We start from the raw sequence: 22049 nt of genomic DNA on the forward strand, positions 1-22049 counted from the left end.
TAAACTGGGACTAGATTTAGGGAGAAGAAAATACTTTATTCCAAAGAAATGGAGTCTTGATGGTGTATGTTTCAGAGGACAGAGGATGGGATAGTGTTTGAGAGATATCTGTAGTGTTACACAGACTCTACAGGTGGCACTTGAATCACAAGTAGGTCCCACTCATTCTCCAGTGTGTGAGAATGATTCTTGATCCATGTATTTATTTAAGTATCACACAATACACAGGAAGATCACCCATTCATTGGACCATGCATCCTATGTGGGGAAGCTACAGCTACACTCCCCTAAAGAACAAAATTCAGGAGCAAAGTTTGTATGTACTCTAAAAGTATTTGCCAGATAATTAGAAAGTGTTCCACTGCTTCAAAGACCTCCCATATAATACACAGTTAAATGATTATTTTAGAGCTTATTTTGGAGTATTATTACCTTTGAGAAAGCATTGTTATTGGGCACTTTTTTCTAGGAGACATTAATGCGTATAATTAAAAACATACAATTCAACCTCACTGCAGGACATCTATGAAACCATTTATGGCTTGTTTTTTCTTGTCCTTCTAGGTGTCGCTGACTGTGGGTTCAAAGTAATGAGAAGAAAGTTATTTTTAGTTTGGCATAAGTGTTTCAGTTGCTCTAAACTAAAAAGCCTTATTTAGAGTTTGCATACACTACTACGGTACATTGTGTTTTATACAAAGCTAATTGCTTTCCTTAGTTCTGCCATTATCCATTTTTTTTTTCTAATAAGCCTTTTCCCACTAAAGAAATGAAAATGGAGTAGATTTGTATTGCTGGATGGGAAAAAAATAAAATGTACAAAGTAAAACAATATATTAAAAACTTTCCCCTGCCACTACTACCCCAGTTTAGAAAAAGTTCACTTTTCATCTATTTCGAAAATAAAATACAAGGGAAAATACATGGTTCCCTATGTGCTCATATGACTGGATGACACAACATTATCATTTTCTCCCCTTGTATTTGCAACAATCATGGGTGAGGGAAATTTTTGTGTAACTCTTCTGCTCACAGATATCCCAATGTTTATAATCATCATTGTATACTTTTATAAGCACTTACTTTTGCCCTCATCTTTGTCGCTTGCAGAACAAGGCAATGTAATTCCTCATGGACCTTGAACTTAAGAGCCTACTATCGAAAAGAGTAAAATGAGAGACCATTGCTTAAATAGTTGCTTAAAGTCTCACCATTGAGTTTTAAGCCCAATTTATTCTGACAGATGAATACTATGTTGGATATAAAATCCAAACCACTGTCACCAGATCATTGAACATTTGATAATATGTGGAGATATGGTTCTAAATAGATAACTCAAGATGTGATTGCACTAGCCACTCAAATATGAAAATGATTGTGATTCATTTGAACATGAAGTTTTCCTATGCCCAGCCATAGGCAGAAGAGAACTATGTCAGCCAGAAGACGGACATGTAAATTTTTACCAGACTGAGTCTGAGCACTTGCGGGTGGGTCAAGGACCCAAGTGCAGACAAAAGAATGCGCCTCAGTGGCTTAAAATGGAGAACACAACATGACAAGGAATGGAAGTGACCTTTACAAGTGAGAGAAGTTCCTGACTGGCAGCCAGTCAGGAGACAAGGACCCAGCTTCTAACCATGATAAACCAAGCTCTACTGATAAGCACATCTCCACGCCCCCAACTCAATGGCCTCCAGACAAAGGCCCAGGCCAGCTAACACCTCCTCTTCAGCCTTGTGAACCCAAAGCAGAGGAATCAATCAAGCCTATCCAGACTTCTGATCTACAGAACCATGAGAAAATAAATCTATATTAAGTTCCGAAATTTGTGTTATTTGCTATGTCATTGATAGGAGAGTAATGATACACAAGGAACAAATCATCTTCTCCAGAAAATACCACACACACACACACACACACACACACACACACACAATGATGACTGTGGAGGTTATACCAATCTGCTGTTTAAATTTTATTGGCAAAGTAGGCACAACAAGATAGAATAGGGGAAAGCCCTTACAAACTCATCTCACCTCTAATTTAAGTAGAGAGCATAATGGTAGAAAAAATTCTCATCATTAAAATGGGGTGATAAATTTACTTTTAAGCATTTTTTGAGAATTAAATGTGACTACAAAAATAAAGTACGTAGCACATCCCTTAGCACACTTTCAGTACTTTATACATGATACTCTCCCTTTCTCCTCCTCCTCCTGTCCAAATGAGGCTGTCATTTTAGTATTATAGTACCTATAACCAGAGTTTCATACCTTGAAAATATGCCAATGCCACAAAATGAACTGGGCACTGCCAAACCCAGCAATGCATTGGTATCTCTGCAATGCTTGTCAGCTATGGATTCCCATGGCCCAAACGTGACTTACCTACTATGAGTCTCCAGAGCGGGGCTGTTGGGAATGTGAATTTCCGACATGTTCCCAATGTGGAACCTATGCAGTTGCAGGGCATACACTCAAGAATCCTGCAGCTTGGGTATTGTCAGACATGATTAGAACAGAGTATCGACCGCTGAGCTATGGGAATATGCCAGATAAGTGATGTGGTCCCACAACAGGGCCAATGGCCGAATCATTGCTTCCTCTGGCAGTGAAGTGGTCTGCTCCATCTGCTCCTCACAGATTTTATAAGTCAGCTAAGGAAAGACAAAGAAGCTATGTTCTTCCTACCTCTTAATTGCAGAAGGTTAGGTGGGGGAGGAGGGCACTGCAATAGAAGAAGAAGGAAGAAGAAGAAGACGGAAACGGAGACGGGGACGGAGAAGGAGAAGAAGGAGAAGGAGAAAGAAAGAAAAGAAAAGAAAGAAAAAAAAAGAAAAGAAAGGAAAAGAAAAGAAAAGAAAAGAAAAGAAAAGAAAAGAAAAGAAAAGAAAGGAAAAGAAAAGAAAAAAGAAAGAAAAGAAAAGAAAAGAAAAGAAAAGAAAAGAAAAGACAAAAAAAAAAAAAAGCCATAATGTGACTACATATAATCATACTCAGAGCGCTGAGGCTGTAGCTGCCCTGTAAGTCAGCTATGGTTGAAGTTAGAAAACCTGCCAGGTTTGTGGGAACTGGTCTCTAGTAGCAACTGCGAACGTTATTTTTCTCTTTCACGGTGTTTCCTTTTAAACTATGTTTGCAATCTTTGTTGTCGGCATATACCCTGGGGCACCAGCCTAGTGTGTGGAGACTTCAATGAGATACAGCACATAAAAAGACGGAGTATAAGTGTGACGAATCACAATGACAAGGCTGAGTTGGAGGTAACCTGTGCATGGTAAAGTGAATTGAAGACTCCCTTCCTGTGACAGTGCCAAAGGGAGATGAGGGACAACCTGAAGAGATGGACTGCAATCTTCTCCCCAGAAAGTGTGTCCACACATGCTCTGTACCACTCGGCCCTGATCACACATCCAAGGACTGCTCTCACTGCGTCCAAAATAAATATCATCTGCCATCAAGTGCACACATTATTAGCAACAGGCCACATGAGTTAATCATTCATGAAGGTGGGGAATTTGGCATTGATCCAAAGTTAAGCGATGTGTGAGCAAGATGAAAGAGCCTTGCTAGGTATTCGGAAGAAAGACCAATGCAAACACAGCCATGCCATCAACAAAGCATTGCAGTTATTAAAGCCCTCCTGTGGTGAATAAATAAAAACTCACCAATAAGAGCTCAAAAAAAAAAAAAAAAAAAAGCAAAAAACAACTTTCCCCTGTAGTGCCCTCTTTATACCCCTTCCTTTTTTTGGCTTAAGAAGCAAACTTTAAGTTTATAAAAATTAAAGGATAAAATCATATCATGTGACAAAAATTTAGCAAAACTAATTCACATAATACATTGAGTTTCACTTTGCTTATGCTTAATATTAAGAAATGATCATGGCTGGGGTTTTTTGCATCTTCCCAACTGGACTCGCTGACAGGACTTGCCAGGATGCTGTTGGGTAGGAAAAGAGTTACAAAATGAAGGGAATTTGGAGAAAAAGAATTACAACTGCAGTGCAAATAGATTGAAATTTTCTAAGATGTGCTTTGTGGCCACTCAGCTGCGTCACTTGTCTGGAGCATCTCCTGAGATCAGACGAGATCGGGCGCGTTCAGGGTGGTATGGCCGTAGACTGTCTGGAGCATCTCTTATGAGTCAGGTACCAAGAATATGGAGTAACTGTATAAATGATATGGTGAGTTCTTTTGTTTTATAGTTGGGAATACATCTTTACATTCCTGTCCTTATCGTGTACAAAATTAACTTGATTAGCAACTTTCTGTTGCACAGATGAAAAGGGAAATGCCCTTCTAGACTTGTAATATAATATTTTTGAATTATGCAAAAAAATAAGATGTTAATATATGAAATTCTGTTAGAAGCACAATGCTCATTGCACAGCAAGGAGCAGCGCAATGTCCCATGATGCTCTGAGAACAACAGTGAACAAAGCCCTGAATCTCACATAGCCATGAGAGCCTATGTGGGAATCCTCCAGACAATGGAAGTTTCCAGCCATCTTTCACTGTTATCCCTACTACATGGTGCTCTCCAGTTTCCACCACTTTCTCAGTTGGGTTCCTTGGACATCTTCTCAATAGCTAATGGGGTTTCTGTTTGTTTTTAGTCAAGCAAGGTATTTCAGACTATTTCTGACTACCTGCTCAGGAAGTATCTCTGATACTTCTGCACCAGGCCATTCCTTCTGTTTTGTTTTGTTTTTGTTTTTGTTTTTGTTTTTGTTTTTGTTTTTGTTTTTTTAGGTCTAGTACTATTAGAATTCAGAAAAAAATTTCTCACCAAATGTGTTGATCCTTTCTGTTTCTATTTCCATTTCTGATATTGGCATCTATATTAATATCAGTCAGAATTTTCCAGAGAAACAAGGATATATATATATATATATATATATAATATATTATATTACTATGTGTACTATTGTTACTATATAATATATATATATATTATATTTTAGTCAAGTTGACACATAAAACTAACCATTACAGTCCCCATTTAAGGAGAAAACAGCTATTCTCCACAGCATTTTGAAGAAATCTGTTTGTATTCTTAAAAAAATCTACTTTCCAATCTCTCAGAAATATGGCTACAACTTTGAAAGAATTTCTCTGTTTAGCTGTCTTCTTGAGAATCAAGAGAAGATTCTTGATTGAGAGCAGTGACTTTTTAACTTCATTTTTTTCATGGCTCCTCCTTTGAGAATTGTTGAAATCTTTGGGCACTCCCCTTTTGGAAAAAATGAAGTCCACACGTACAGTTATCATATTTCACAAAACCCTCAGATGTTTCCTTTAATGGACTTTATGCTGCAGTTTGTAAACCTTTGCTCTAGATAAAGACTTGAGAAATGGGGCATTCTCCAGTTTATTTTCGGGAAGTTTTCTGTTTTTAGCACGTGAGTTAAATAGGAATTGATTTAAAAATAGACAAGGTTGGTTGAAGCAACAAGCAAGGCTTATTCTGTATCACTAGATAATTTAAGATGAAAAGTCAATTAATTTCAGAGAAAACACATCCTCAAAAAGTTGTTTTTACTTTTAGAGCCCAAAGAAAACTTTCCATAATCATTGTCACCTCTACAAAGGAGAAGCTTATTTAATGTATTGTTAGGCACACATGATTTTTAAAAGGGCTCCTTTTAAAATCTAGAATCTCAACTATACCTGAACTATGAAATCACAAGGTATTTCAATTGACTGCCAAGCTCTAGCTTAAGAGGGTAGACATATGCTTTCAGCTGGATTATTGCTAATTGTTTGCATCAATGTTATTATTACTGCACAGATAAAATGAGTCTTCGTGTGATAACTAATATGTTATCTATTTATAATCAACTAAATATTTAATCTTAAATATTTATCAGAGAATTTTCCAAAAAAGTGATTCTATGCCAAATATTGTTTCAATAATTTTAGTATCATTCAGTATAAGAAGTTTTATGAAAAAAAATGTGTTTTTAAAAAGTCAGGTTTGTTGGGACGCATGGGTGACTCAGTCAGTGGTTGAGCGTCTGCCTTTGGCTCAGGGCATGACCCTGGAGTCCTGGGATAGAGTCCTGCATTCAGCTTCCTGCATGGAGCCTGCTTCTCCCTCTGCCTGTGTCTCTGCGTCTCTCATGAATAAATAAATAAAATCTTAAAAAAAATTTTTAAGACAAAATAAAAAGTCAGATTTGTATAGATACTATCTAAATAAAATATTGTACTTAATAGCTATACTCTTATATAAGAAACACAGGGAATTTAAATGAGAGGTCCATAGGGCGCCTCGGTAGCTTAGACAGTTAAGAGTCCGACTCTTGGTTTCAAGCTCAAGTCAAGTTCTCACAGTTATGATCCTGAGTTCTTGAGGTTGAGCCCCATGTGGGCTCCCCACTAAATGGGGAGTCTACTTTCCCTCTCCCTCTTCCTCTGCCTCTCCCCTAGCTTGCTCTCTCCCGTCTCTTTCTCTTTCCAATAAGTAAGTCTTGATCAATCAATCAATCAATCAATAAGACCTCCGTAATGGTCTGTATTTTTTAGTATTCAGTTTGAGGTACTAAGGTTAAGAAAGTCACTGACAAAGAAACAAATGCCTAAAGACGGCAATTGAGGCAATGAGAAATATGAATAGATAGATGATATATAGAGAACCATAGATAGATATGCAACATAGATAGATAGATATTAGAGAAACTGAGAGTATTTGTTGCTTAGAAAAGTAAGTATGCCAATAAAACAGGAACCTTGAAATATTGAAATAAGTTTCATGTTAAATTCTAGACTCAGGAGAGTATACACATGCTGCAACTTGTGTCAAACAAGAATATGTGCATGGGGATTCCCTTTGTATGTACACAGACTATCTTTAATGGGTTACACACACACACAAACATGGTAATAGCATTTGTTCACGGAAAACTTTATTTTTCACTGATTAGTTTTATAGAGTATGAATTTTTAACCAGTGTATATATTACCTAATCAAAAAATTATAATTAAAAGAAAATTGCTCTAATTTGGGTGAGGAATACCAATTACAGATATTGGTTGTAGGATTTACTCCCACAGGAGTAATGAGGAGGAAATAAACATGTATTAATTATGTTCTATGTGTCAGAAATTTAATGCATTATCTCATATGTTCTTGGAACATAGGATCTCCTATTCTCCTTTAAAATAGTTATGTTGAGACCCAGCAAACTTAAGAACCTGTTCAATGTCACTCTTATAATGTAAAATGGAGGTAGAAATTGATTTCAGGTCTGTTTGACTTTGAGCCTCCTTCTTAAAGCTCCCATCTGGTGGAAAGTTTTAGCAGATGATCCCTAGGGTCTATTCCAGTCCTATTGCACCATGACTTCTGAAAGACGAGCTGAGAAACGAGTGCTTTCCAGTCTTTTTAGTTATTATTATAAAGTCAAAAAGACCATCTGGTAAATAAGCAAGTAGTTCCTTGCTTTTGAAATTTGAATGTTGAAATGTTAAGGTCAATAGGAGGGGAGTCAGAAAGGGGCTCAATAAAGGGGTTATAAAGAATAGTACAGGCATCCTAGGATCTTTTGGCAAATAGCCTATATTGGCATTTAGAGTAAAGACAAAAGTATAGAGTTACTTGAAAGACAGAGGGCCAGTGAAGATACTCAGAGAACAGGATGAAATCATTACAGCTGGGAAATAGAGAGATGACCTCAGGCTCTTGTTTTGGACATCAGAAAAGAAGGGGAGCTGAGAAAAGCAACAATTTCTGTGGCTCACATGACCAGTCCCCACGCTCTTCCCAAGCCTTTCCCCATTTCATTCACATTCTCACGATTTCTTCCAACCACTTGGCTGATTTCAGAAGAAATGACACATATTTCATTGAACTCCCAGAACACTCTTATTAAAGATATTCCCTCAACAAGAACTGCCTTAGTTTTTGTTGGAAAAATTACAGCTACACAAGCTAGCCAATTACTCTATCTGATAATAGACATGACCGAAAAGTGGGTAACATGCTGAACCACAACAGAATTAACATTTTGCCTCATATTTCTTTGTTGTACAAATTGTAACATGGTTTGCAAGTCTTTGTTTAGACTAAGAGTTACTAATAAGAGTTGGGTGATAGAGGCCTAAAAACGTTGTAAACTCATCTGAACCTCTGATTAATACAATGTTTATTAGGTTTGCACAATAAAATTTATTAACTTAGACCATATCAATTTGGAGTTTGAGATAAATCACCCAGAGTCTGGGCTAAGTGGGCTTTGCATGTATTAGGAAGAAGTACATTTGCGGAGTCAATTAATAAAGTAAACCTTATATGCAGGAGCATTAAAATATTTAATGTGAAAGGAAAGTTATTTCCAAGCATGTTCTAAACCAATGGTTCTCAATCAGGAATGATTTTGTACCCCAGAAAACATTTGGCAATGCTGGAGGCAGTGTTGGTGTTTACAATGAGTCTGGGGGATGCTACTGGTATCTAGTGACTAGAGGCTAGGGATGCTGCTGACCATCCTAGAGTGTTTATCATGCACAGGACAGACAGTCTGCCACAACAAAGAATTATCCAGCCCTAAATGTCAATAGTGGTGAGGTTCAGAAACCTCTAAAAGCCTCCATTTATATCTCATGTCAGTATGCTCACTGCAAACCACGCTTATCCAACCAGCCCAAGTAGGCCCCCTAAAACTTCCACTAGGAAATCTTTTGTTGGTCCAGGTTAGTTAAAAAAACATTTAATGTGTCAGTTACTCACTTCATGGATTAGAACTCTAATGGGGAAAAAAAAAAAAAAAGAACTCTAATGGGAGACTCTGGTGTGAGCTTATGGTAGTGTCTAGTAGCTGTTACTATAATATCAGTTTTAATATGACACCAAAGACACTAGAAGATGTTCAAAGTGAATCCCTTTGCAGAAATCTGTATTGTGACACAACTCACAAATGTAGACCTGTCTTTCCCTCCCTAGACTACATATAATCCAAGAGAAAACTCAATTCAGCTTTTATATCTTTATATAAATATTTTGTCTTGAATTTGAATCAGTGGATTTATTTAAGAAAACAATGCTTAATGAAAATGACTATTCTACTAGTTGGGTTGAAACTAACTATATATTGTCCTGAATGATAGAACCACAGCTATTGTGATTATTTTTTACTATTATTATTTATTATTTAGTAACCTGACTTACATTGTCTAAACTAATTGTGCGCATTTGTGTACAAACACAAAATGTACTTTGTGTTAAGTTACAAAATTAAAATTGAAGAAAGAAATCAACGTGCTTAGACAAAGGAGAAAAGAGTCTCTTAAGTAGTTTTGCTGGGGCCTCCACAAGCTACTAGACCCTGGGGCAGCTTTGTATTAATTAATATAGCTTTGCTTTAATGATATACATTTGTAATTATGCACCCTTAAGTATCGAAAGAACTTAATGTGTTTTAGATGAAAAAATATTCAAACCTAACAAAACCCTTTATAAAGTGAAATTCAATTCATTTGTTATAAGGAAATGAGAAAAATAAGCAAAGGTACCAGATAGAGAAACTTTTCCTCTGTTTTCCAAAATTCTTTTGAATTTCTCCTAGAAAGAAATAATTATTTGTAACTACTCAAGCATGTTAAGAAAAAAATAATAATAATAAAAATCCCTATAGAGTAGACCCAGGGACCAGAAGGCACAATAGAACCACAGCTAGGTTATCTAATCACAAAATCAACAGGCATGAGGCAGAGGACTCCAAAAATCTCCTCCTCCCTCAATCCTGGAGTATTCAGAAAGTTTTGTTTTGCTTGGTTCTTTTGGTAAAATAAATTTAAATAAAAGACTTGAGATTGTGAACTAGTTCTAAAAAGCATAAAAACACCTAGACATTAATCAATCTATTTGTGGTCTACAAAGACACTGGAGAAGGGGCAGGATGACGTAAAGGTAAACAAAACAATACAAATGATCAGTTTAAGACCTCGTCCTTAACCCTTGAAACTTTTTCTTCTAGGTACTCTTGCTTCAGTAATAATAATAAAACCTTGGACTTTTGACCCAATTCTGCTACTGGCTTTCTGAGTAAATGTAGAAGATCACTTAAGTACTTTTTGCCAGTTTCCTGTGTGCAGTGATAGCATCTGTATCGTACGTCTTCTTTCTTCAAAGTGGAACATTATTCATCAGCCAAAGAAAGACTAAGCAAACAGTGCGCCCCATGGTCGCCTAGTGTGTGATACTGCATGTGATTTTCTTTGAGCACCGGTCTGCATTCCCTGTAGTTCTGACGAGCATAGTTATTTTCTACTGTAGTCAGAATGATCCTCTCATGCAATGCCAGGCAGGTTTTGTAGCACAAGCAATTTGTTGATTTTTATGAAGCATGTTTTAGGGGTAAATACACATATAAAATGGATGTCTCACTCAAGAATTTTTCAAATTGTAGCTTTTCAAATAAATTTAATAGCAGAGCTCCTGCAATTCTTTGAACTCGACATCCTCCTTATAAAAACGCAATCCGCAGCTCTTTTGGTTTGTGACAATTCTACACAGGTACCTATCTTCTCACAGCACAGAACCTTACCAGCTTGCAGGGCATGAACAATACAAACTGGAGGACTGTGAGTGATCTCTCACTGGAAATCAGGATGTGCTCAGGAAGATGACTAGAAGTATGAATAATAGTAAAGGCCTCAGGTTGCTAATCAGAGTGGCATGACTAACATCCTTGGCTTTATGTCCATATTCAGAGATGATATTTGGTTTGGCAAGCCTCCTCTTATTATGCCACTGTTCAAACAAAGAAGGAAGTACCCTGAAAAATGAACAACTTCCATCTCTTAAGTATTATCTGGTTTGCCTGAGTCTCCCCACAAAGTGATGACAAATGTGATCCAATATCTGTCTAAATCCGATGGCTCTGGCTTCCGTGCTCCTTGAATACTAGGAGACAGTCCCACCAAACATCTCCACCCACATCTAAGAGAGATGTGCTGTATAACAAAGGATTTCACTTTTGCTATGGGTTCCTGCCATGGAACTTGTAGAATTCTTGGGATTTCCTGAGTGATAGAAATGTCTGTTACTCAAGAGCTTTGTTGTTCAGGTTCATATTTGAGTTTATGCTAGTAAGACGAGTTTTGGTTATATAGACCCAAAGGTAGCTTCAGACCAGGGTTTGCTCGTGAGAAAGACCAATCACTAATCACAGGGTTGGGATTTTGAACCAGCCCAAACTTTGGGAAGAAGAGAGGGGCCGGAGATTGAATTCAATCATTTGACCATTGATTCCATCAATCTTGCCTATGTAATCAAACCCCAATAAAAACTTTGGATGCTGGCATTCAGTGTAGTTTCCTGATTGGTGAACACATTGATATGCTGGGAGGATGGTATGCCCAAGGAGAAAGCATGGAAGTTCTAAGATCAGGACCTTCCCAGACCTCATCCTCTGTGCTTTCATTTGGCTATTCCTGAATTGCATCCTTTATAATAGAACTGTCATGATAAGTATAGTACCCTGCTGAGTTCCCTGAGTTATTCCAGTGAATCATCCAACTTGAGGGTGTTATGGGAACTCCTGAACTTATAGGAAGTTGATCAGAAGTATGAGTGGCATGGGGACACCCTGAAATTGTGCAGACATTTTCAGTGGAGTAAGTCTTGTGGAGGATTGAGCCCCTAACTGGTGGGGTTGATGCTAAGTCTATTTGGTTGATTCCGGGCTTGAACTGCAGGATACTGCAATGGGGGTTAAAACAGAATCAGCAATCCTGTGGCTGTCATGTGAACACTGGGAATAAATTAATGTTGTGGCACATCTCCTTTACTTCCTCACCCTTTCCCTGATTCTTGGCTAAATCTTCCAGAGAAAACTTTCTCCTGGGAGATGCTGAATTATACTACCTGTCTAGGTTTAAGAGATGACCCCTTATTCTCCCCTTAGTCAGTTCCAAGTATGGAAGTCATCTTCTTTAACAAGGTAGACTTTTCTAAATGCCTAAAACAAATGGAAAGAAGTGCAACACAGGTACTTTAGATTAATCCTATTTCCTAGCCCATCAATCTAATTGCAAGGTCAATGGAAATGCCCTTAAATAGGTTTGTTCTTCCCGCTGATCAAGCCCTAACCCTATGAGGTTCCAGAAAGAGGAAAAGTACCTCATAACTCCAGTCTGAGGTCTGCCTCTCCTTCTTTCTTATCCTTAGGTAGACTTTTTGCAAAAATGACTGGAAATGTGACTATTCAGTTGTTTGATGCAGAATGGTAAGGTTACACAGCCCCAGAAATATTTTAAAACTTAGCAGAGCTAAGTTCATCAATCTTGAACTCCACACACAGAGCACCCAGAGCCCAGCCAGTGCCAAACTGGATGGATCTTATCCCAGATCTTTCTCTCCCAAACCCTTCTTTCAGTTTGTGGTAAAGTTCAAACCCTCAGGTTTTGAGTAAGGATGCAACAAAATCAAGCAATACCATCGAGGCTTAGGAAAATCTCAATCCATACAGGGTACAGAGACATTTTTCTTAAAGTTACAAAGCCTCCAGAACTCTCTTAAACCTATACCCAATTTTCGTTACCAAATAGAACAGTTAGCTTCTCCAGTTGAACATCTGCATTCAGTTCAGTGGTCACAACAAAGTTTTCCTCAAGAACACAATGTGCCCATGCTTTCTTTATAGATGTTGCTAAAGAACCTACTCAAGTGCCTTTCTCAGAACAAAGTAATTCTGTCCCAAACCGAACTAAAATCTTCACCTTTTAGGAAGCTACAACTGCTTTCAATATTTTTTTTTATTTATTTTTTAAAGATTTATTTATTTATTTATTTATTTATTTATTTATTTATTTATTATTTATTTATTTATGAGAAAGAAAGAGAGAGAGAGAGAAAGAAAGAGCTTGAGCAGCAGGAGGGGCAGAGGGAGAAGGAGAGAGAGAGAGAGACTTCCCAAAGAGATTTCCCATGAACACAGAGACAGGCATGGAGCTCCATCCCACGACCTTGAGAACATGATCTAAGGCAAAACCAAGAATCGGCTGCTTAATGCACTGAGCCACCCCCAGGCACTCCTGCTTTCAATATTTTTAAATGATTTTTTGGCTTATTATGTATATATATAAAATATATATTTATATAAATTTATATTATTATTATTAATATATATAAATACTAGACATATATATGTATAAGAGATAGACAAATATATGTAAAATCTCACATACTGTGGTCTAAGAAACATAAGAGTCATCAACCTAATTATTGAGTATGTCATCAGAAGACACTGTGATCACATTTTATAAACCTGGTTTATTTTACCCAATTTAGAAGGGTCATGGCAAACTATGAGGACCACTTGCTTCTTAGATATTCTGAACTCCATGCAGAAAAGTCATTCTCATGCTCTGGGCTGAAAAAGAATACCACCATCTGGATTTAAGACCATTAGTGCAGAAATGAGCATTTGTTTTAAAATTCATCTTGTTTCATAATTTTGAAGGGAATAAGCCTCAGAATATGCTCAATTACTCTTTATCTGTAGGTAATGATGGACAACATCTTTACCTTTTCAACTTTCATATGTTTTCATTAGTTGTTTATTTAACAAAGTGCAGCAGCACTTCAATAACTTGCATCTAAAATTTTACTGTTCATTTGCTTGCAACTGCAGCCCCTGGAGGTTTCACATACCTGGCCCTGATCTTTTTCCACTCCATTTCTGATAAATAATTCTTGCCTATCTTTGCCTCCATCTCATTTGAAGCAAGGCCAATATTTTCTTATCTGCTTGTAGATGTTTGTGTACGTTTGATACACATCTGCCTGTCCCAAGCATTAAAGCAATCAAATCTCTCCAGCATATCCTTTGCTTGACAATAATCTCATCAAATAACATTAATACACACATTCTGATGTGCAGATACTACTAATAAAAAAAAATAACTGGATAGTTCCTTAGTTCTTATTTGGTTAGGAAACCATGACATTTCCTGTGCCGTAAGCCACATGTACGTTTAATGACTCTAATTTCAAAAAAAATATGGCTTTATTCCTTAATAATAATAATAATAATAATAATAATGATAATAAATAGCAGCAATGCCCTTTCCTATCTGAGAGGGAGCTAGAAACATAGTCTTCAAGATCTGATGGAAAAAATCTTGCTTCCTTTCCACCCACTTCCAAGTCCTCTTGTTCTCATGGCCAGTGAGCCTGGCTCTCAATCTAAGGGTGGTGACATGGCTGACAGGAAAGGAATAGTTTTGTGATTCAGCAATGGCTTAAACAATGCTGCTTCTGTGGTAGCACTCGGATCCCGGAGGGAATAGAATGACTGCTCAGACTGGGCCAGCTCTGCCCCAGGACCCCTTAGCTGCCCCTCCCTTCAGGGAAAGTCTCCCCTTGGGTGAGCTTCAGAGGTGCTGCCCTTGGACACAACACGAGAGTCTTTCCCACTGCTCTGAGCCAACCAGGGAGGGCAAACAGATGATGCTGCCACATGGCAAAAGCCTGCTGTCCCTTAGGCCACCCTGCCTGCTTTTTGTCCCCAATATAGGGAGCCCACCAGGCTAACTGCTCATCCCTTACTGAAAATACCTACAGAGCCAAATGGAGATGGACCCCTTTTTATCATTTGTCTTCTTGCTTGTTTGTTAAACATGTTCTGTTAGTTACTGTCTTTTGGTCTTCCTGGTAGACACCAGAAAAGGGAAAAAAAAAAAAAAAAAGATGTTACAAAAGAACATAGACTGTTTTTTGCCCTTGTTATTTAAGCAAAATTGTAAAAATCTCTAAGTTCCTCAAGAAAAACATTTCTCTCCTCTAAGAGATTCAACTGTTTCAAAAAGAATCTGCACTCACGTTACTTTCTGAACAAAATAGTTCGTTCTGTTGAATTCTATCAATTTATATATCTACGAAAGTATGTGTGTATTTATATGTCCTTTATATGTATGTATGTACATATTCTTTATATGTGTTATTTATATATAATATATATTATGTGTGTACATGTTATATATTTTTATAATACTCTTTCTCAAATTATATAAGACTCTATCTTCATTTACATCCTTAATCTTGAATAAATAAATGAATATATGCTACATACTAAATAATGATTGCCCTTTCATTTGTAGCCTGTGAGATAATCACTAGCTATTTTTCTCTGGGTGATTGAAATTGTGCTTTCCCCTTTAAAGGAATCTGTCAAAAATTTCATAAATATATGTGGTGGATGTGCTTCAGAATCATGATTTGCCATGAGACAGGAAAGAAGAGCGGGCCCTCCCTTTTTCACTTTGCCAAAATGATGAAAAGCATTGCTTTGAGTTTTTCCTTGTGTCTGTCTGTGAATTTTTGCAACTTCTCTAATCATTTTTCATAAGGGTTTTCACAACTTCAGTGAGTTTGGGGGGAAAATAACAATCCTGAAAACTGTGCACATTATTAGCCTCCCTTTGAAGCCCTTGCTGCAAATGTCTCAGTCCGGCTAGTGGACCATGGGGAGTATGAGGACGGAGGCAGCTTCTTATCAGAGAAATGAGTGGGAGAACATTTCCTTGTAGTGACTGTAACAGCCGTGGTAATTCTGGGTGAAAAGGCCATAATGATAACATCTACAAAATGGTACACTGTTCTCTGAAATGCAACACGAATATTCCCAAGAATGGAAGATAACTAGCTGCACACAGGACAGACAAAACATACTAATTCACAAAACCGTGGAGATGTTTTTTATCATCTCCTCCATACCCCCTCACCCCCCACCCCATTGCTTAAAAGAACAACGTCAGAAAGAGGAGGAAAGAGTTCAAATTACATTTCTCTTTCTTTTCTAACAATTCTATGAGAAAACAAGAGGAAGGACAACTAATGCCGAAGCCCAGGTTTGGGAAGAGAGAAGAGGAGGAGCAGATAAATTAGCAGACCCGATTCTAACAGTTGAAGATCATATAGAAGAACAATTGAAAATGGGGGAAAAAATTGGGATCTGGCTAATAGAGGGCTATGAAAACGAGTGCCGGGTACAGACATGCAACCATTTTCAGAGAGTGAGTGGAAGGAGAGAGAAACAGTGGTTTGCAACAAACAGGAGGCTGCATCGGAAGGCTGTGAGGCTATGTGTCTATCTAAGGAAGGACCAAGGAAGACACAAGAGAGTTCCTTGCAGTTGACTGATTCCAAATAAGCCACTCACACATGAGGCATTGCGCTCAGGTCTGCTTCCTACGTCTAGGTCAGCCATGACCAGAGGAGAACCATCAATCACTCCCACTCACAAAACGGAGTGAGAGTGATTGATTGTTCAAGACTGAATTAGCCCTGCCTGATTCATGGGAAATCTTAATGGAATCTGGGAGCCCTGAACTGGAAACTGGGGTTTTGGCCTGGAAATGGACCCCAAACCTTAGGGCTAAGTCCAGGTGTGCCCTAGTCAATCCAAATCCACAGCTTCGGGAGGAAACATTTGGATCCTGAGTTCCACACATTGCTTATTTTGTTTTACCATTTTCAGATTTTCTCCCTGAAAGGCAAGATAAAAATAATACAGCTATTTTCTTGGTGTTTTAGGAGTAGATTCCATCAGGGTTTTCATTAAGAACGTGCTGACTTCCCCTACCCCAAGCTTAATAATGACACTATTGTAAATATCTATTTTCAGATAGTAGTTTCATACACAGGGATATGACATAGAGAACAATATATCTCAAAAAATACACATTCAACTACAGAGTCCAGTGCTCAAGAACACCAACATGGCACAAGAGAACGGTCTCCTCAAGAGACTTCTTTGCCTCTCAAATTATCCCACACCTTTCTTGTTATTATTTTAAACTCAAAAGCAAATTGAAATTTTGCTGAAATTCTAAGTTATGTGAACATAAGTTTTGTTCCTAGGACTCTTTCGGTTGGGAAGAGGAAATGCCTGACATTTCTTAAACAAACCAATGATGACGAGCTATATATGGCTCGGACGTGACAATCACTCCTCTCCCCTCGAACCTCTGCCCCTCGAGATTTACAGACCAGCTTGAGCTTCGATCTGAACCCTTGCAAGACCTAGTGAGGGACATTTATTTTCAGTGGAGAGCCCCCCTCATTCTTGAAATTCCTCCTTTCTTCAAATCTCACAGAATCTAAGTTTAAACCTCCGGGTAAATTATAAGGAAATCTTTTAGAGCAGCCTTTTAGTCGCTTGTGGGTTGTACTATATTTATTAGCAGTGCAGGCCTCTTCTTGTTCATTCTTTCTACTTAGTTATAACATCACATCCATTTTAGTACACACCTTAAACAGAAAAGTGATAAGGGAAAATACTCCAAGTGATTTATCTAATTCAGATTACAATCTCTAGAGATGGCAAGCCGAAATCAAACTCGAGACCATTTGAGGCTAGCCCAAATTTAACGTCTCTCTAATGAGGCCATCTTAGATTCTCCCTGAAGAGTCAAGTCTGGGATTGAAGTGGTGTGAAAATTTTTCCCTATCAAGCACACATGCTTTGACATAGCCAAAACACATTAAGAAGCCCCCTTTGCTTCTAAATATATTCAGCGTTCTTTTTGATATTTCACAGAACATTGCATTTAATAAAAATGAGTTTGGGAACAAAACTACTGAGCATATATTGATGAGACAGGTAACTTGTTTAAGAGGAGATGATGTGGTGTATGTAAGTCTGTATTAGTTGGAAGGAAAAGCCCAGCATCCAGATGGAGTAGCCAGCTACATGGGTGCAAGACGGAGGTGTCCTGAGAATCAAATCACTCCCATCACTGCTTCTTTTTTCCACCTGAAATTCTTGTTATTTCTTAACTTAAAACATCTTTAAATAGTTTACAATATGGAATTCTGAGTGAAGAAAACACACACATTTTATTTATCCAATATCTCAATGATTTTAAATAACACTAACCAGCCAACAGAGTTGAGGGTGAGGTACTGCAATACAGATATGGATGTCAAGTTCATGTTGATAGAAGAGAGGGTACAAGAGTCCCAGAACACGGCTTCTAATGGGGATCACAGGTAGGAGGTCATCTCAGGAGAACCTCTGCCCTAGAAGAGAACTACTTAAATGTGAAATGAAAGTAAGCAGCAGGGTACTTTTTCTAGAATCAATAAAATACTAAATTTTAGAAATGTACACACAATATATAAAAATTCAAGCAAGTCTTTTTTCTTTGGGCTGTGATACAGCCATTTCCATTTTGTTCCTCTGATTATCTTGGGGTGCATTCTGTTTTTCCAATGATCACTTGGTCCAATCATCATCTTGGTCCAATTATTGTGTTTCTCATTAGACCTCTAATTGCACGTCCGAAATTCCTTTTCTTTTTTTTTTACACGTCCGAGATTCCTGACAAATGTCTAATCCATTTACTTACCACATATCACCTCAACAAATCTACCAGGGTTTTGCCTCAATTCCTGTCCTAAAGATGATATTTACTGCACATCTTTCACCCACATCCTCCAGCATGGCTGTGCTGTCAGTCCAATACACAATCTAGAATGTAGTTAGCAATCATTTTATAAAGACTAGAGATAGTGGAAGTGTAGTGCCAACTAGAAGACCCAGGGGCTGGGAAATGGTGATTTGGGGGCCATCCTCCTCTATCTCTTATTTCCAGTGTCAGAGATTTCATCCACCAAGTAAGTCTACTGAAATGAGACTGTGGACTGACAACAGAGATACAACTAGGAGAACAGCACCTTTGAACCAGTTTAATCTTAAAAGACAGGGAGGATCATCCAAATGGCATTTGAGATGTTCAATGAACTAGCAATAGAACATTCATGATGAAAGACTCTATTACAAGGCGAAATAAAATTGCAAAACTACATTTTTGTTTTCTGTACTTTTGAGAACACAAGTCCATATTTAAGAGTGGCTTCTACTTGGCAATGGTACATCTGGGGATCATTAGTTTAAAACTGGATTGGGAATCCATGATTCCTAGGGAATATGAGTTGCACACTCAGTAGGGAAAATGTTCCCTCTGAACTGCCCTTAAAAGCATAGAGTGGGAAATGGTTCTGTTTGTATTACGAATCCAGGTCAGAGAAGGAGAAGTCTTCTCCACAATATAAACAACTTCAACCATCTTTTGCTACATCAAATGCCAAAGTTGATAACCTAAGGGAGTATACTGAGTATATTTTATTGGATCTAATGGTGAGTGTTTTCCCACCAATAGGAGAGACAAAGAGAGGATAGGAGAGAGGAAGCAAGGGAAGAAAAGGAAAGGAAGGGAAGGGAAGGGAAGGCAAGGCAAGGCAAGGCAAGGCAAGGCAAGGCAAGGCAAGGCAAGGCAAGGCGAGCACGGGAAGAGAAAAGAAGAGAGATGGGAAGGAGAAGGGAAGGGAAGAGAAAAATAGTCTCTTTTAATTAAGAGATTATATTTTCTGTGCCCTTGAGTCATCACTCAAGAGCATTTCATGACCATTTTAAAAGAATTACTGATTTTAATGAGGCAGATACAACACAGCTATGTATGCTGCATGCACAGGACAGTATTGTGTCATGACAGTGACAAAAATAGTGACTGGTTTTGTGACTCATTCACATTATGAAATGAATAAATCCCTTGGTGTATTAATACCCTAGAGGCTATTTCACATTTTTTTTTTAATTTTTATTAAACAAGGCCTTTATTTGTAGGGTGCAGCAGCACTCTTTGTGGTTACAGCACCATAGACATAATGACACTCTTAAAATATTGTGCTTTCAATTGATTCTATAAATACAGTCATGGGTTGGAGTGTATACAGTATCTATAAACACATATGTGATAATATTTATTATCAGCCATGTCTTATTTTCACCATTTGACTTTAGTTTGATGACAATGATGGATATGAATTCCAAAATGTTAGTTTCGCTATTTTTTTCCCTTCGTTTAAAATAAATATCTTTTAAGTACTTTCCTCCTTGGGCAATGTGTTTCTCATTTGCTATGGCACTAAGTGTATAGGTATGGCTGACCGCTAACCTGACATGTGCCTGTCACCAGGGACTGCTGGTTCTTTCATCTTCTTAATGGACATTTCTCTACAGATGTCTGTGGCCTACCTGACTATAATCCTTTAAATTTTAATTCACTTTACATTTAGCCTGGTCATAAATACCATTTAGGTACCAATACTCTACTTTATGCAATCCCTAAGGTGGTGCTTTTATTTTAATGAGGCCATTTGCAACTTAAGAGCAAAAAAATTCCATCTTTGATTGAATATATTTGTCAGTTTTATTCCCGATTGGCATTTTCATGGGAAAACTTGGATAAAACTAAAGGATGGCCGCTTACCAAGTGGGATAAAAGTTTCAGTATGTTTCTACTCTCAAAATCTACTGAATAAATGGTCTTTGAAATTCATTTTGAAAACATCAAAGTAAAACCAGACTGTAATCAAAAGTAAAATCCAGAATTAAGTTATGTTACAAATGAAATTTCCACTAGCATTTTTTTTTTCTATTTGAAAGGGAAAAAAAAAAAAGACTCCAGTTAAACTATTGAAATGATGGACTGGCATGATAACACATGGAAGTGAATGTAGAAGAATATATGCAAATAGTGGCTAAACGTCAATTTTGCAATTGCGTTCTCCTATGTTTATTCCATTGTTAATCTCTTTGTAAGTAACACCATTGTCTTCCCTCCACCACCACCCTAGCATTTGGGAGCAGGTAAATTGCCACTGACTTTTTAACTTATTTAAAATTTGCTACGAAATGAAATTGTTAAAAATATACCTCTAAGAACCATATGCACAGTTTCATGATCGTGAGGCCTAATTCTCTACTCTAGTCTACATGCTTTCCTGAACACTCTTAGAGAGGCCCTTTGTATTCATATAATCTAACTTTTATGCATAAGAGATGAAAAATTAAACTGGATGTTTGCTCTGCATTTGTCAATGGTGATTTTATACAGTTTTATATGAGGGGAGGAGGGACAGGGAGAGTTTAATTTGAGAAACAACAATATTGAAACATTTTTTTGGCAAGAAATGAGAATTTGACTATTTAAAATGTATAACAAATACATTAGTTAACATGAATATTAATTTAATTGTCAAGTTTACTTTTCCAACTTTGGTTTACAATATTCCTTTAATGGGAATAATGCTAGTCATTTCTTTACATAAGAATGAATGATAGTACAACATCCGATACAACAGACTAACTCTTCCTACAAGGTGCTTCACTCTCTCTTCTTTTTCCATTTAATCCTTTTGCCCAATTTCAAGATGTTATAATGTTTTGGCAAATATGAAAACCAAATCTCAGAGAGGTTAAATTATTTTCAAATGTCACATGGCAAGTCATGAAGTTGGAATTCAAACCCACATCATTTAGAATCCTTTCATTGTTGTAATTCAACCCTCTACGCTGCCTCTCTGCTGTGTGCTGAGTACAATTTTTGTTTGTTTGATTAATATATTAAAGATAAGCTAGTATTCTAATACAACTAAGCCAAGCCAAGTCTTGAGGTTGATATTCTGACATTTCTTTAGTAATCTTTTTATCAAGGGCACTCTATCTTTCAGAGAATACCCTGGGCCATATAAGTTGGGAAATGGGACTGCACATTTCAGTAACTGCCTGTGTAATTTATATTCACATTTGCATGTTTTTGTCCTTAAAATTCCTCTGAATAAGTGAACCTCAACACAAATAACGTGCATTATGAGCCTAAACAATATTTCATACCAAAACAGGGTGTTCATAAATGAAAATAATACCACTGCTATCTTCTAATAAAAGGCAACACAAATATTTAGATATTCTATGACAGGTGTCAATATATTTTTCTGTTTTGTCAAATAATTAAACCACCGAGGAATCTCTGCTTGTGTCAAGAAATAAGTCAGTCTATTTGTCGTGATTTATCACCCAGGATAACAATTGCAAAGTGATAAATGACAAGTTTGTGAGAGAGGAGAGACAGAGAAGGAAATTCTTTAAAAATAAAAGTATACTGGGTGGCTCAGTTGGTTAAGGGCCTGACTCTTGGTTTCTGCTCAGTTCATGATCTCAGGGTTGTGAGATCGATCCTGGTGTCAGTCTCA

At 37.4% G+C, this 22049-nt stretch overlaps 1 long non-coding RNA gene across 1 annotated transcript in view; it reads right to left on the reverse strand.

The window, feature by feature from the left end:
• Positions 1–22049, reverse strand: part of LOC111091077 — a 57104-nt gene that overhangs the window by 33595 nt on the left and 1460 nt on the right. The window contains exon 2 of the long non-coding RNA XR_005373830.1: positions 17890–18043. This is a non-coding gene — a long non-coding RNA (uncharacterized LOC111091077). The remainder of the gene's footprint in view (positions 1–17889; positions 18044–22049) is intronic.

Source organism: Canis lupus, chromosome 19, assembly GCF_011100685.1.
Source record: "Canis lupus familiaris isolate Mischka breed German Shepherd chromosome 19, alternate assembly UU_Cfam_GSD_1.0, whole genome shotgun sequence".
In the NCBI taxonomy this organism is placed as follows: domain Eukaryota; kingdom Metazoa; phylum Chordata; class Mammalia; order Carnivora; family Canidae; genus Canis; species Canis lupus.